At 43.8% G+C, this 17,313-nt stretch overlaps 1 protein-coding gene across 2 annotated transcripts in view; it reads left to right on the top strand.

Annotated features, from left to right (window-relative positions):
* The first annotated feature begins 918 nt into the window (after positions 1-918).
* The window catches only part of LOC122929262 (chromaffin granule amine transporter-like), a 256,996-nt gene continuing 240,601 nt past the window's right edge, over positions 919-17,313 (top strand). The window contains exon 1 of one of the 2 annotated variants that reach the window (XM_044282779.1): positions 919-1,028. The gene's annotated coding sequence lies outside the window, so the exon portion shown is untranslated. The remainder of the gene's footprint in view (positions 1,029-17,313) is intronic. The other variant, XM_044282780.1, reaches the window with a different exon arrangement.

The raw sequence follows: 17,313 nt of genomic DNA, 5'->3' as shown, positions 1-17,313 counted from the left end.
TCCCACGGAAGTGAATGGGAACAGTGCTGCAGTAAATAGCTCCGACCACTACACAATTGACAGAGCTGTAGTTCCAGCACTGGAGATGCTTTAGAACAGCCAATCAGCAGAGGTGTGTGGTGTCTGACCCCCGCCAGTCAGATAGTGTTTACACAGACCTCCGTATTATCCCCCAAATGTCGGGATAGAGAAGGATAGGGCTAATGGATTTCAACATGCTTGGTCCTTTTGTTCTTAGGCTGGGTTCACACCTGAGCGTTTTACAGCGCGTTCCTACGCGCTGTAAAACGCTCAACAAGGAGAGACCAATGCTTCCCTATCGGCATGGTTCTCACCTGGGCGTTTTACAGCGCGTACGATCGCGCTGTAAAACGCCCGACGCCCCAAGAAGTACATGAGCTTCTTTGGGGCGTCTTGTCGCGCGTTCCCGTACATAGACTTTCGGGAACGTGCGACAATGGGAGTTCGCTTGTCTCTGTATGCGCGATTGCAAACGCTGGTACAATCGCGCATACAGAGCGCTCCATCGCGAACGCTCAGGTCTGAACCCAGCGTCAGGGTGATAAGCCAAAAGTGTCTCAGAGGCCTCTTAATTTGTCTGCCATGATAATCAGTGATTGTATCACACAACAGGTAACAGTGGAGATGTGGGGCTTCTCTAATCTCTGCCGTTAGAGCTGGGCTCCACCTGTGTGTTACAGCCTTGAACCTAATCGCACGGGCACAGTAGCAGCACCCGCCTGATCAGCATGACAAGTATGCCCTTCATCTGCAATATAGAAGAACATGAATCCCACAGCACACACTATTTCACAACACTTCTAGTAAGATCAGGGTCACGGGATGAGGAGAGCATACAGCCTCCAGCCGTCCCACACTTCATCATAACGGCTTCATGTGCTTATAAATCCTGTGATCATGATTTAAATCTGACAGAAGCTTTTGGTAAATGGTGAGGGCTGCAGGATTTCCTTTCTTCTGGATTCACCTTTGGAGACCAGGACCTTGGACTTACTGTGAAACTTGTGGTTAGTACTTTGCATTGGGCAGTACCATATATATTTTTTTTGCGCTTCTTAACCACTTCAACCCCGCTAGCTGAAACCCCCTTCATGACCAGAGCACTTTTTACACTTCTGCACTACACTACTTTCACCGTTTATCGCTCGGTCATGCAACTTACCACCCAAATGAATTTTACCTCCTTTTCTTCTCACTAATAGAGCTTTCATTTGGTGGTATTTTATTGCTGCTGACATTTTTACTTTTTTTGTTATTAATCAAAATTTAACGATTTTTTTGCAAAAAAATGACATTTTTCACTTTCAGCTGAAAAATTTTGCAAAAAAAACGATATCCATATATAAATTTTTTGCCAAATTTATTGTTCTACATGTCTTTGATGAAAAAAAATGTTTGGGCAAAAAAAAATGGTTTGGGTAAAAGTTATAGCGCTTACACACTATGGTACAAAAATGTGAATTTCCGCTTTTTGAAACAGCTCTGATTTTCTGAGCACCTGTCATGATTCCTGAGGTTCTACAATGCCCAAACAGTAGAAAACCCCCACAAATGACCCCATTTCGGAAAGTAGACACCCTAAGGTATTCGCTGATGGGCATAGTGAGTTCATAGAACTTTTTATTTTTTGTCACAAGTTAGCGGAAAATGATGATTATTTTTTATTTATTTTTCTAGGAACTCACCATGCCCCTCACAGAATACCTTGGGGTGTCTTCTTTCCAAAATGGGGTCACTTGTGGCGTAGTTATACTGCCCTGGCAATTTAGGGGCCCATATGTTTGAGAAGTACTTTGCAATCAAAATCTGTAAAAAATGACCGGTGAAATCCGAAAGGTGCTCTTTGGAATATGTGCCCCTTTGCCCACCTTGGCTGCAAAAAAGTGTCACACATCTGGTATCGCCGTACTCAGGAGAAGTTGGGGAATGTGTTTTGGGGTGTCATTTTACATATACCCATGCTGGGTGAGAGAAATATCTTGGCAAAAGACAACTTTTCCCATTTTTTTATACAAAGTTGGCATTTGACGGCCACGTCCTCTCCCTGCACCAGAGGCTCCACCAACACCACCACGACGACCGCATCCCTTATTAGATGTTTGCCTCATAGTTAGTGTTCACCAAGCAAAGTAAAAAGTTGTTCAGTCTGTTAAAAATAATTAACCGGCAATAAAAACGCTGATGTAGGGTATTGCAGAAAAAGGTTTTTTTAAACTTTATATGACAGCGGTATTTGTGGCCTAAATTTCACAGTCACTTATGCATGTCTAATCCCAGATGTGCAGCATATCAGAGTTTTTTTTCACCCCAGTATGCCAAAGCCGTATTTCTGGCCTAAATGTGACAATCACTTATGCACGTGTAATCCCAGATGTGCAGTATATCAGAGTGTTTTTTCTCCCCAGTAAGCACAAAGCTGTATTTCTGGCCTCAATTTGGCAGTCACTTATGCACATCTACAAACCGGATTCCCAAAAAGTTGGGACACTCTACAAATCGTGAATAAAAACTGAATGCAATAATGTGGAGGTGCCAACTTCTAATATTTTATTCAGAAAAGAACATAAATCACGGAACAAAAGTTTAAACTGAGAAAATGTACCATTTTAAGGGAAAAATATGTTGAATCAGAATTTCATGATGTCAACAAATCCCCAAAAAGTTGGGACAAGTAGCAATAAGAGGCTGGAAAAAGTAAATTTGAGCTGGAAGACCAATTAACACTAATTAGGTCAATTGGCAACATGATTGGGTATAAAAAGAAGCCAAGATGGGTAGAGGATCACCAATTCCCACAATGTTGCGCAGAAAGATAGTGGAGCAATATCAGAAAAGTGTTATCCAGTGAAAAATTGCAAAGACTTTGCATCTATCATCATCAACTGTGCATAACATCATCCGAAGATTCAGAGAATCTGGAACAATCTCTGTGCGTAAGGGTCAAGGCCGTAAAACAATACTGGATGACCGTGATCTCCGGGCCCTTAAACGACACTGCACCACAAACAGGAATGCTACTGTAAAGGAAATCACAGAATAGGCTCAGGAATACTTCCAGAAACCATTGTCAGTGAACACAATCCACCGTGCCATCCGCCGTTGCCAGCTATAACTCTACAGTGCAAAGAAGAAGCCATTTCTAAGCAAGATCCACAAGCTCAGGCGTTTTCACTGGGCCAGGGATCATTTAAAATGGAGTGTGGCAAAATGGAAGACTGTTCTGTGGTCAGACGAGTCACAATTCAAAGTTCTTTTAGGAAATCTGGGACGCCATGTCATCCGGACCAAAGAGGACAAGGACAACCCAAGTTGTTATCAACGCTCAGTTCAGAAGCCTGCATCTCTGAAGGTATGGGGTTGCATGAGTGCGTGTGGCATGGGCAGCTTGCATGTCTGGAAAGGCACCATTAATGCAGAAAAATATATTCAGGTTCTAGAACAACATATGCTCCCATCCAGACGTCATCTCTTTCAGGGAAGACCCTGCATTTTTCAACAAGATAATGCCAGACCACATTCTGCATTAATCACAACATCATGGCTGCGTAGGAGAAGGATCCGGGTACTGAAATGGCCAGTCTGCAGTCCAGATCTTTCACCTATAGAGAACATTTGGCGCATCATAAAGAGGAAGGTGCAACAAAGAAGGCCCAAGACGATTGAACAGTTAGAGGCCTGTATTAGACAAGAATGGGAGAGCATTCCTATTTCTAAACTTGAGAAACTGGTCTCCTCGGCCCCAGACGTCTGTTGAGTGTTGTAAGAAGAAGGGGAGATGCCACACAGTGGTGGAAATGGCCTTGTCCCAACTTTTGGGGGATTTGTTGACACAATGAAATTCTGATTCAACATATTTTTCCCTTAAAATGGTACATTTTCTCAGTTTAAACTTTTGTTCCGTGATTTATGCTCTATTCTGAATAAAATATTAGAAGTTGGCACCTCCACATCATTGCATTCAGTATTTATTCACGATTTGTATAGTGTCCCAACTTTTTGGGAATCCGGTTTGTAAAAAGCTGTATTTCCGGATTTGCAGACATGCAGATAGCCTGTGCTGGTGCACTATCGTTGCATAAAATGGCTGCCGATTATGTATTGATATTGACTAACTGAAGAAAAAAAAGTTGGTTTTCAGTAGTAGTTGGCTCAGGGCAGGCTTAAAAAAATTGTGCACTGCATCCACAAAACACATTTGCTGTAGATCGCTGAGTAAAGAAGCAGTTCTAAATCTTCAAAAGATTTCTCCCTGATCTCTCCCTCACAGAAGCTACAGTCTCTCCCTACACTAATCCGAGCAGAGTGACGGGCGGCGCTACGTGACTCCAGCTTAAATAGAGGCTGGGTCACATGCTGCAGTTGGCCAATCACAGCCATGCCAATAGTAGGCATGGCTGTGATGGCCTTTTGGGCAAGTAGTATGACGCTTGTTGATTGGCTGCTTTGCTGCCTTTCAAAAAGCGCCCAAAAAATCGCCGAACACCGAACCCGAACCCAAACTTTTACGTAAATGTTCGGGTTCGGGTGCCAAAAACCCTAAAGTTCGGTAAGAACCCGAGCTTTACAGTTCGGGTTCGCTCAACTGTACTTAGGAACTGTCCAGTATGGATTGAAGACAAGTTCTTTAAATTAATTGAGAGAATTATCAATAATTTACTTTGGGGGAGAAAACAGGTAAGGTTTAAATTGGAATATTTTTATAAGCAGATGGAGCAGGGAAGGCTTAACCTTCCCTGCTTCAAGGGCTATTTTATAGCTGCACAGCTATGGTTCTTTTGTGAATAGGAGAATAGCCCTTTTTGTGGAACCTTGGTGAGAAGGTTGATAGAGATGTGGATATTATTCTTCAGAAGTCAAGATGGCCCCCATTTCCTCCAACTCTTGGACAACGCCTTATTTACTCAAGTAAGAAACAAAGCACAAAGGGTTTTCCTATCTAAGAGGACCTTCCGCCCTGATGTGTCATATATGACTTATGCTGTACTGATGTTAACGTAAAGCCATTAAAATATGGCACTGGCACCTAGATGTTTACATAGTTCACATACCAAAAGTTGTAAAATAGTGCACAATGCGTAGAAGTTAAGTGTTATCTCTTTCTTTGTTTATGTATTCTAGCCAATGGAACAGTGCCATGAGCCTCAGCGGGATCTCCCCTCTGATGTACATATATACTGCTTAACTTCCTGTAATTAAAAGATAACTACTTTGACCCTGCCTGGTGTCAGTGTTGTTTATTCCATGCATGTAAAATGCTAGGATTAAGCTACTAATTTGGAGCAGCAGAAACAAACATCTTTGGCTCTGATTGAGAGCAGCTTTAACAAGATCTCTATATGGGGCACACAAAATTGTATGGTATGGGGTATACGTTCACTACTAAATATCAAATCACAGCCTGACAGAACGTTATAACAAAAATAATAAATATTTTATTAGAAAATAGGGGTAGGTATAGATAAAATCAGGCATACAGGAATCAGTAGTGTGGAGAGGGATCTATAATATACCATCCACAACTCTGATCGCCTGAAAAAATCACCAATTTATATGTGGCAGGAATCCAGTGTTGGGGCACACTGATTGATATCCGGCCTCAATATATATGGTATGATAAGTGCAACACCCAGCCTGGGAATACCATATAAAATGCAATGTTGTTATAGCTGCTAATGGTGTAAGCTAGCAGACTGATACTAGCATATATTAGTATTTGCAGTCCATTGGGCCAGATTTGCCCAGGAACTGCTCCCCTATAGGCTGAGCGAAGTACCACATAAACTATGCTAAAGCAGCGGCACTCGTGATGATATCACTATAGTGGTGTGCCCTCTGCCCTAAACACAGCTGACACCAGTGTTACGCTCTACGCGTTTCAACATGCTTCAAATCATGTGTCAAAATCTAAGCACTGCACTGTAACGTGCGTCTCTCGGCACTGTGATGGCCATGTGTGGCCAGCCGCACGCCGAGACTAAATAATCTAAGACCCGCCCCCATGCCGGTGGGTGCCGGCTCCAGCATCCAATCAGGGATAGAGACGCATCCTGTGATGCGCTCCCTGACGATGCCGTCGCTCTCTACAGCATAATGCCAGCACGGGGAGGAGCATCACTATGCTCTCTTTGTATCTAAGGGGAATACTTACAATGCGGTCGCATAAAGGCAAGTGACAGCGCTAAGATAAGGTGATCAGGGTATTCCAAAGGGGTCAAAGGAGGAAAAGAGCAGCCATATATATATACCCAATATACAGCAGAATGAGTAACGTTTTGGAGTGAGAATATCTGGCAAAGTACATCCCTATTCATAAAGTGATGTAAAGAATAGTGTTCAAAAATGACCTAAAGGAGATCTAAGGGCGCTATACCATGATGCCTGTGAGTTCTAGATAAAACATGCAAATGACAATGCCTCATTAAGTCCCTTGGGGTATGTAGTGTCTAACTTAAAAATCCACTGCGTCTCCTTGCGGAGCAGTGACACATCAATGTCACCTCCACGGATGGATGTAGTGACATGTTCAATACCCTGGACGCGAAGCACGTCTGGATTGCCCTCATGAAACTCACAGACGTGACGTGCAACAGATGTATCGCGCTTGTTTTTAATATCCAAAAGGTGTTCGCCAACACGTCTCCGTAGCTCGCGTCTGGTTTTCCCCACATATTGTACACCGCACACGCAGGTGATAAGGTATACTACTCCCACTGATGTACATCTGATCAAAGATCTAATACAAAATCTCTCCTTTGTTACCTGGCTCACGAAATACGGCCCCTTCATGATGTTACTGCAGATGACACATTTCCCACATGGGAAGGTGCCAGTAAGCGTATTCCTGAGCCAGGTGTCAGATGTGGGGTGTAGATAGGTACTGTGAACCAGGCGATCACGAATATTAGAGCTGCGGCGGTATGTGATGGCGGGACGATCTGACACTAGTGTACCAATGTCGGGGTCCGATTGCAGGATAGGCCAATGTTTCTGAAGAATCTCCCGTATACGCGTTTCTGCTTTGTCATATGTCGCTATGATTCTAGGGAGATGTGGGTCCGGTGGCCTCTGTTTAGGTGTCAAAAGATGATCACGGCTCACACTCATCGAGTGATGGTAGGCCTTTCTGAGTGTATGATCGGGATAACCCCTGCGTGTGAACCGTGAGCGCAAGTCGTTCGCAGCCACCTTAAAATCCCGAAGTTCGGAACAATTCCTCCTAGCCCTCAGATACTGGCCTTTCGGAATGCCGCGTCTGAGGGCCAGGGGGTGGCCACTATCCCACCTCAGCAGACTGTTTGTAGCTGTCTGCTTACGAAACAAGTTGGTCGTGATTCTCCTGTCTGATGACACAGTGACAGTCAAGTCCAGAAATGTAATTGCCCTCTCCTGTATATCGGACGTAAAAAATAGGCCCAACTGGTTACTATTTAGTTCAGCTACAAATTTAGCAAACCAGTCCTTAGACCCCTTCCATAGCAGAAACACGTCGTCGATATACCTGATCCAGATTAATATCGACGACGTGTACTGTTCCATGGAATCGCCAAACACGACCTCCTTTTCCCACCAGCCCAGGTAGAGGTTTGCGTAAGTCGGGGCACATGGACTACCCATCGCAACTCCCCTGAGCTGGTGGAAAACCTGACGGTCAAACAAGAACACATTGTGATTAAGGACAAACTCTAGTAAATCCATCACGAAGGTATTGTGGCGGATAAGATGTGCACCTCTCTGTTGGAGGAAGGTCCGTACAGCTTGACACCCTTTGTCGTGCGGAATAGAGCTGTATAGAGCCTCCACATCCAAACTGGCCAGCCACGTGTCTGCCTCACAGACAATACCCTCAAGGCGTTGTAAAACATCCATCGTGTCACGGGCATACAATGGTAGACATGCCACAAAGGGCCTCAAGATCACATCAACATATATGCTAATGTTAGCTGTGAGGCTCCCAACCCCCGACACGATGGGTCTGCCTTTCAATGGTATGCTCTGCTTATGCAGCTTGGGGAGGCTGTAAAACACAGCACGAATTGGGAACTTAGGTGACAGAAACTTAAACTCGGTCTTGCTTATAAGTCTCTCCCTAGCCGCTGCCTTTAGGAGTGTGGACAGTTGTTCACTAAAAATAGAAGTTGGGTCCGATGGGAGACGTCTGTACGTGGTTGCATCTCGTAGGATGGTAAGGCACATCTCACGATACGCATCTTGATCCATAATGACAATGTTACCCCCCTTATCTGAGGGCTTGATAACTATGTTGGTGTCACCCTCTAAGCCTCCCAATGCTGTTCTTTCCTGGGGACTAAGGTTGTCACGACCTGCAATTTGGCCCTTCAGATTACGAAGGTCCTGGGTGACAACCGTGACAAAGGTGTCAATGGGGGTATTGTCGCTTATTGGGGGGAACATCTTGGAAGGATGTCGCAAATCTGTGAATGGTCCATCACCAATGTCCCTAGTGCCTTCCTCATACAGACCCGCAAGTAGCTGTACATCTTCTAGCTCCTCCATCCTAATACCCAACTCCTGACACATACGAGTGTCATGAGTGAGGAAGAATTTTTTCCATTTGAGCTTACGTGCATAGAGGTGAAGGTCTTTGACCCAGTTGAACAAGTAAAATTTTTGTAGAGGCACAAAAGAGAGACCTTTTCTTAAAACATCCATTTCTGGTTGGGACAGCGTTCGTTTGGACAGGTTTACCACTTGGAGCTCCTCTATTTGGGACCCTCTGTTGTCTTTTTGTGGCGTAGCAGATAGTCTGACACTGGGGGTGTATTGTCTAAAAAAAACCCTCTTGAACCCCTGCCTGATCTTCCACGCTGTCTCCCACCGCGCGTTCGTGATGATCCTCTAGATCCCCCTATACCGCTGTATATTGGGTATATATATATGGCTGCTCTTTTCCTCCTTTGACCCCTTTGGAATACCCTGATCACCTTATCTTAGCGCTGTCACTTGCCTTTATGCGACCGCATTGTAAGTATTCCCCTTAGATACAAAGAGAGCATAGTGATGCTCCTCCCCGTGCTGGCATTATGCTGTAGAGAGCGACGTCATCGTCAGGGAGCGCATCACAGGATGCGTCTCTATCCCTGATTGGATGCTGGAGCCGGCACCCACCGGCATGGGGGCGGGTCTTAGATTATTTAGTCTCGGCGTGCGGCTGGCCACACATGGCCATCACAGTGCCGAGAGACGCACGTTACAGTGCAGTGCTTAGATTTTGACACATGATTTGAAGTGTAGCTCGCTCCTGATGAGACATGCGGTCACCTCAGCATGTTGAAACGCGTAGAGCGTAACACTGGTGTCAGCTGTGTTTAGGGCAGAGGGCACACCACTATAGTGATATCATCACGAGTGCCGCTGCTTTAGCATAGTTTATGTGGTACTTCGCTCAGCCTATAGGGGAGCAGTTCCTGGGCAAATCTGGCCCAATGGACTGCAAATACTAATATATGCTAGTATCAGTCTGCTAGCTTACACCATTAGCAGCTATAACAACATTGCATTTTATATGGTATTCCCAGGCTGGGTGTTGCACTTATCATACCATATATATTGAGGCTGGATATCAATCAGTGTGCCCCAACACTGGATTCCTGCCACATATAAATTGGTGATTTTTTCAGGCGATCAGAGTTGTGGATGGTATATTATAGATCCCTCTCCACACTACTGATTCCTGTATGCCTGATTTTATCTATACCTACCCCTATTTTCTAATAAAATATTTATTATTTTTGTTATAACGTTCTGTCAGGCTGTGATTTAAGATCTCTATATGACAATATGTTCACCCTATTGGAATCTGGCCAATTAATTAATTTCCAACAGGACTATAGAACTGCTGGGAAGTTATTTATAAGTCCTGGAATACTATTAGAGACTGGTTGGGAATAAAGGGTTCTCTTTGTTGTACGCCTCTTTGGCATAATTATTATTTACAAGTTCTAGATGAGTTGGCTGGTGATCAGTACTGGCAAAAAATGATATTATATATGTTGCACAGGTGGTTAGGAATGGGGATGTACTTTCGTTTTTGGAGTTAGCACAAAGAGAAAATATAGTTAATTTATCTTGGTTTAGGTATTTTCTGTTGCGTTCAGCACTTTCTAGTGTAAAGGAAAATGCGTTGTTTGAGATAGACACTTATTAACCTATGAACGATTTGATAGGGAATGTGGGTCAGAAGGTAAAAATTTCTCAACCTTATAAAGTTTTACTTAAAACACGACTTAATAATACACGTTCTCCGGAACAAAAGGCTGGCAGATTGACTGTCCAAGAATTTATTTAGAGGATTGGAGTAATATAATGGCAAATTTAAGATTAGTCTCTTATATATATAAAAATGAGTTTCTGTCTGTCTAGACGTCTGTCTGGACGTTCTTTTTGCGTGACCAAACGACTAAACCGATCTTCACCAAATTCGGTACACAGGTACATTAGGTGCCCGGGAAGGTTTTAGACCGGGTCTCAGCTCTCTAGGACTTACCGTTCCTAAGATATTCCATACAAATTACCTGCATTAGCCAATAGAAGCCAGCAAGCCTTTCACTTAAATCCGAACTGCCATTTACACGGTCACATGTACCTTATTAGCCAATAGAACCTCGTAGGTCCTACTCCAGGTTGCCATAATAACTGATCACAGGTTTTAGCAGTTCGCAGGTCCTTAAATATTTAGTCATATGATGTATGACAGCACAACTACACCACTACATCCATGGGGGGCAGGGGTCACTATTAAATGGACGGCTGCTATAGAGTTCACTGTTAAAGGGGCGGGCACTGTGGTTATCACTGTTAAAGGGGCCGGCACTGCAGAGGTCACTGTTAAAGAGGTGGGCACTGTAGAAGTCACTGTTAAAGGGGCGGGCACTGAGGAGGTCACTGTTAAATGGGTGGTCAATGTTAAAGGGGCGGGCACTGTGGAGGTCACTGTTAAAGGGGCAGGTACTGTGGAGGTCACTGTTAAAGGGCTGGCACTGTGGAGGTCACTGTTAAAGGGGCAGGCACTGTGGAGGTCACTATTAACCCCTTCAACCCCAAACCTGTATTTGAGTCAATATATTTCACCTTTATTTGTAAAAATTCCCAAATCTTCAAATTTCAATTTCCCTACTTTTATAATCGATAGTGATACCTCATATAATAGTTATTACTTTACATTTCCCATATGTCTACTTGATGTTTGGATCATTTTTAAAATGACATTATATTTTTTGGGGACGTCAGAAGGCTTACAAAGTTGAAAGCAAATCTTGAAATTTTTCAGAAAATTTCTAAAACCCACTTTTTAAGGACCAGTTCAGGTCTGAAGTCACTTTGTGAGGCTTACATAATAGAAACCACCCAAATTACCCCATTTTAGAAACTACACCCCTCAAGGTATACAAAACTGATTTTAACCACTTTGTTAACCCTTTAGGTGTTCCACAAGAATTAACGGAAAATGGAGATGAAATTTCAGAATTTTTCATTTTAATCCATTTTTCCCAGTAGCAAAGCAAGGGTTAACAGCCAAACAAAACTCAATATTTATTACCCTGATTCTGCGGTTTACAGAAACACCCCACATGTGATCATAAACTGCTGTACGGGCACACGGAAGGGCACAGTAGGAAAGGAACGCCATATGGTTTTTGGAAGGCAGATTTAGCTGAACTGGTATTTAGATGCCATGTCCCATTTGAAGTCCCCATGATGCACCCCTACAGTAGAAACTCAAAAAAGTGACCACATTTTGGAAACTACGGGATCTAAGGTGCCAGTTTTATTGGTACTATTTTGAGGTACATATGATTTTTAATTTTTATTTTAACAACATTCATCTGACAGGTTAGATCATGTTCTATTTTTTTTGTGTGGAAACTTCTCTTTATTGAAAAGTACAGGTAAATACAGTATTCGAGTAGAAGAGACACGCCACTCGATGTACAATATGATAACATGTATAGTTATCTTACTACAAAATTCCTTCGTCTGATGGTACAATTATACATGAAAAAGACACCTCTATTCCACCGAACCCGCCTCTTACATGTCACTTACTTTATTTTATATTATTTTTTTATTTTTATTTCAAAACATCCTCTTCCGTAATCGGGTTATTCAGAACATCTAACTCATCTCGGGACACTATCGGTAAGGATAAGGTAGCTAGCCATGGCTTTCCTTGAATTCCTGAACCCATAGTGGAAGCATATAATTCAGCATAAAATGTCTTAAAAGTATCCACTATTTGTTTAGGTTGTGTGAGTAAACACACAACCTAAACAAGCCTTCCTTGTCTTTTATTGCAGTTATTTGACTAGAGGGTGCAAACCCTCTTGCTAGGTTTGCTAAGTCTTCCTGCCTTGTTACCATACTTATAATATGTAGCCTCCCTCCTCTTCCCCTCTAGTTCTTCCTTCTTCCTAAGCCAACTATCATGACTCTCTTTAGCTTCCACCCAGAGGGTCTTAGTAGACGATAAGGGTCTCAAAATATACTGCGTATAGGCTTTTCTAAGCACTTCTGTAAGTTCTCTCAACTTGTCAGTTATCTTTTTTTTTCTTACAGCTTGCAACGTAAGCCATTATCCTGCCCCTTAACACTGCTTTCCCCGCCCTCCAAGCTAATAGGGTATCACTGGACGGTGAATTCTCAATCCAGTATTCCATTCACCAATGGTTCAGCATTTCTACAAAGTTTTCATTATTATTAAGTCTGAGGGAAACCTCCATAGAAAGTCACTACCTCTGGGCACGGAATGCGTAAATTCCATGATAACTCGGGAGTGGTCTGAAATTACCAGGTCACCTATTTCCGTTGCAGTTACACGTTGCAGGAGTGACTCCGAAACTAAGAAATAGTCAATACGCGACCAAGAGTTATGTGGCTGGGAGAAATGAGTGAATTCTCTATCTTCTGGATGTGCGGATCGCCACGCATCATGTAGACGTAAATCTGTTACTACTTTATCTAATATTAGATCTCTATGTCTAGGTTTAGGCTGACACTGTAAATTGCTGCGTCTATCCTCCGAGACAGACATAACGGTGTTCATATCACCAGCTACCAGACATAATGGCATTGTATCTTGCAAAACCATTTGGTGTAGGGCAGGGGTGGCCAACCTGTGGTTCTTGAGCCACATGCGGCTCTTTGCTTCTTCAAGTGAGGCTCTAGCTGTGAAGCCAGGAAGCACTCTCCACCCCATGGTCAGATGTCTTTTCCTGATCGGGCACTGTTACTACTTGCAGCTCTAGCTCACTCTCCACTATGTCCTGATGCACACAGTGTAAGAACGTAGTACGTGGAGACACGCACTATGACCTGACATTGTGCTCATCAGCAGTGATGGCTAGTTTGCAGTGTTCGCCAGCGAACACATGCGAGCTGCCATCTTTAGTAAGGTAGACTCACCCGTCCGGCGATCCACAGGTAAGCCCTGACCTGTGCCTGTGCCGGGAGCCGGTCTGAAATCAAATGCGGTCACCGAGAGCAGGCAGTTCCGAGAACAGCCACTGGGGGCCTTCATCCGGCTGTTCTTGGAACTGCCTGCTCCCAGTGACCACATTTTATTTCAGACCAGCTCGTGGCACAGGCACAGGTCAGGGCTTACCTGTGGATCGCCGGACAGGTGAGTCTACCTTACTAAAGATGGCAGCCTGCATGTGCGAACTGGCCATCACTGCTAATCAGGTCACAGTGGAGAGCGTGTCAGACCTGCAGAGTAGCAGGTTCCCGAGCAGGAGCCCAGTGCCTGATCAGGAGAGGGAAGAGATTTTTTTAAATGATAGAACTAAGAATGTGGGACTGATCTGAGCATGGCGGGGGGGGGGGTCCTGATCTGGGCAAAGGGGGTTCTGATCTGAGTATGGGGGGGGGGGTCCAGATCTGAGCAATGGGGGTCTGATCTGAGAATGAGGGGGAAGATTTTTTTAAATCTTATTTTTCTTTGTTAAAACCTAGGTGCATCTTGTAGGGCGAAAAATACAGTGACTGTGTGTAAATGTATAGCTTGTGGCTCCTGGTAGTCATAAGTTTTTTTGGGGGGGCTCTTTGTGTATGTAAGGTTGGCCACCCCTGGCGTAGGGTATTTAAAAAAGTGGTATTGTTGTCATTTGGGCCATAGACGTTATATATACTTAATATATCCGTTGCCAACTAAAGCCGTACATGAAGAAGTCTGCCCTCGCCATCCTCTGTGCTATCTAAAATTTTGCATTGTAAGCGTCTATGGACCAAAAGCACCACACCCCCTTTAGAACCAACTGCTGATGACCCAACAACTGGGCCCACCCACAAACGCCGTAATCGGTGAAAATTCCTTCTTGTAATAAAACAACATCTGTCCGCAACCTCTTCAGATGCCGTAGGATCATAATCCGTTTGTGCGGGGATTTCAACCCCTTCACATTCCATGTGACAACTTTGACCATTTTTGTGCAGTAAATCGGACACTTTTAGTACTACTTGTTCTTCCCCTCAAAAATGCTGTACCCAGTATCTGAGATGAAAACACATGAACCCTCCCCCCCATAACAAGACCCCCCCTTTCCCCTCTGAAGCATGCCCTGCATCAACACTTTCAGACCTCACTTCTTCCCAACATAGCATTTCCACTCCCCCCACATCTCGCTGAGATGACGTGCTAACGTACCACTCCAATTTTAGCCCTATGTAAAAGCTATAAATATAGTGAAAGAACATTTGTAGAACACAAACTTTCAATGAATCTAGGTCGACAGGCAGTCTCAGTGAAAAATACTGACTGCAGCAAAAATATCTGGATTGTCCAGTAGCTAGACAGTTCCACGTAAGCAAGGTCCATTCTGCTCCTTTAGATCATGACGATCCATTTCTGACAGGACCGTAAAATGATAACAGCCTCGCCACGAATCCTGAGTGTGTCGGATGATGCTGTCACTACCCCCAACACTTACTGACCTGAGTCCCGTTGGAATGAACGTCCCCTATTATTATTATCATCACGCGGCGACCGCTCTCCCTCGTTACGAAAGACATGCTGCAAGGCCCTTCTCGCCTCTTGTGGGTCTTGGTAGGTATCGATGTTTCCCTCCGCGTCATGGACCCTCAGTATCGCTGGGTATATCAGGGCAAATTTCACTTGTGCCTTATATAGATCTGAGCAGATGGAAGAAAATTCTCGCCGCTTCCTGGTGACTTCTGCTGAAAAATCCTCAAACAGGGTTCTGGATCCCCTTAGCATCAGGGGTGTTTTGATATTCTTATAGGCCCTAAGTATGGCCGCTTTTTCAGAAAAATCTAGGTATCGTACGATCACCTGCCTCGGCCTTTGGTTAAGCGCCGCTTGTGATGTTAATTCCCGATTCTGCCGTCCTGCCGGTGACGGTGCTCGGCCTATCCTATGAGCTCTCTCCACCTTACAGCGTGAAGGAAGGTTTAGTGCCTGGGGAAGCTCTTGTTCGCATAGTTTCACCAGCTCGTGTAACGGTACAGTTTCAGCAATACCTACTAACCGTAGGTTGTTCCGTCTTGACCGGTTCTCCAGGTCATCTAGTTTCAGTAGGATCTTCTTGTTCTCTTGCTGGAGCCTAGAGCATTCCGCGCGGTAGTGACCCTGGTCATCTTCGATCGCTGCAATCCTCCTCTCTGCCTCCGTGAGGCGGCGGCCATGTTCTGCCAAGTCCTGGTGGATCTGTGACATGGAGGCAGCTACCGTAGTAGAAAGAGAGTCTTGCAGGTCAGGTAATATACGAGCTGCAACTTCCAAAGCCAACTGCTTGTAGTCGACTGTAAATTCATCCCCATGGTCGAGATCATCCGCAGTCTCGTCTCCTGCCTGCGACAGTGGCTTCTCTGTGAGAGGCTCTTGGGCGGCCATATCGGTTAGATTTCGCGGCACTGACTGCGACCTGGTAACTTTCATCGGTCCTTTCTGCTTATTCCTGCTCCCCATGGTAACCAGGAACCGGTCCATATGAAACCGGGAGTACTTCTTGAACGGTAGACCCAGACTATGACTGCTGTCAAGTCCGGTATGTCGGGGATTTAGTCCTTTAGATAGCGGGCGTCAGCGGAGCTCTTACTCAGCTCGACTTGCCATGTTGGCGCCGGAACCGGACGTCCGATCATGTGCTTTTTTTTATAGAACAGGTTGTTTACGGACGCAATGATATCAAATATGTCTACTTTCTATGATGTTTGTTTCAGTTTTACATTTTTGCAGGAAGTGTTGACGTTTTTATTAGTACCAGTACCATTTTTGCGTACATATGATTTTTTGATCATTCATTATTACACTTTATGGGGCAAGGTGACCAAAAAATTGGTTGTTTTGGCGCAGTTTTTATTTATTTATTTTTACAGCGTTTACCTGAGGGATTAGGTCATGTGACCGTTTTATAGAGCAGATCGTTACGGTCGTGGCAATACCTAATATGTCTACTTTTTCTTATTTAAGTTTTACACAATAGTAGCATTTTTCAAACTGAAATAATGATATTTTAGAGGTATCCATAGTCTGAGAGCCACAGCTTTTTTATTTTTTGACCAATTGTCTTAGGTAAGGGCTCATGTTTTGCGGGATGAGGTGACGGTTTGATTGGTACTATTTTGGGGGTATATGCCTTTTTGATCGCTTGGTGTTGCAATTTTTGTGATGTAATGTTATTTTTATTTTTATTTTATTTTTTATACAGTGTTCACCTGAGGGGTTATGTAATGTGATATTTTTATAGTGCTGATTGTTACGGACGTGGTCATACCTAATATGTATACTGTTTTTTTTAATTTATTTCACTTTAGCACAATAATAACAGTTTTGAAGCAAAAAATAATCATATTTTTAGTGTCTAGCTTTTTTATAGCTTTTTTATAGCTTTTTTATTTTTTAGCCGATTCTCTTAGGTAGGATCTAATTTTTTGTGGGATGAGGTGACGGTTTGATTTGTACTATTTTGGGAGACACACGCCTTTATGATCACTTGCTGTTGCAATTTTTGTGATGTAATGTGACAAAAATTGCTTTTTTTTTTACACCGTTTTTATTTTTATTTTTTTACGGTGTTCACCTGAGGGGTTAGGTCATGTAATATTTTTATAGAGCTGTTTGCTCCAGACGTGGCGATACCTAATATGTATATATTTTTTAACCTCTTTAGGACACATGACGTACCGGTACGGTATGTTGTCCCGGTACTTAAGGACACATGACATACCGGTACGTCATGTGTATTTCCGATCACCGCTGCCCGGCGGGCGGTGATCGGAACAAGTTGCCTGCTCAAATCGTTGAGCAGGCACCTTGGC

This window comes from Bufo gargarizans, chromosome 2, assembly GCF_014858855.1.
Source record: "Bufo gargarizans isolate SCDJY-AF-19 chromosome 2, ASM1485885v1, whole genome shotgun sequence".
Taxonomy (NCBI): domain Eukaryota; kingdom Metazoa; phylum Chordata; class Amphibia; order Anura; family Bufonidae; genus Bufo; species Bufo gargarizans.
This window is presented reverse-complemented; position numbering and strand designations above follow the sequence as displayed.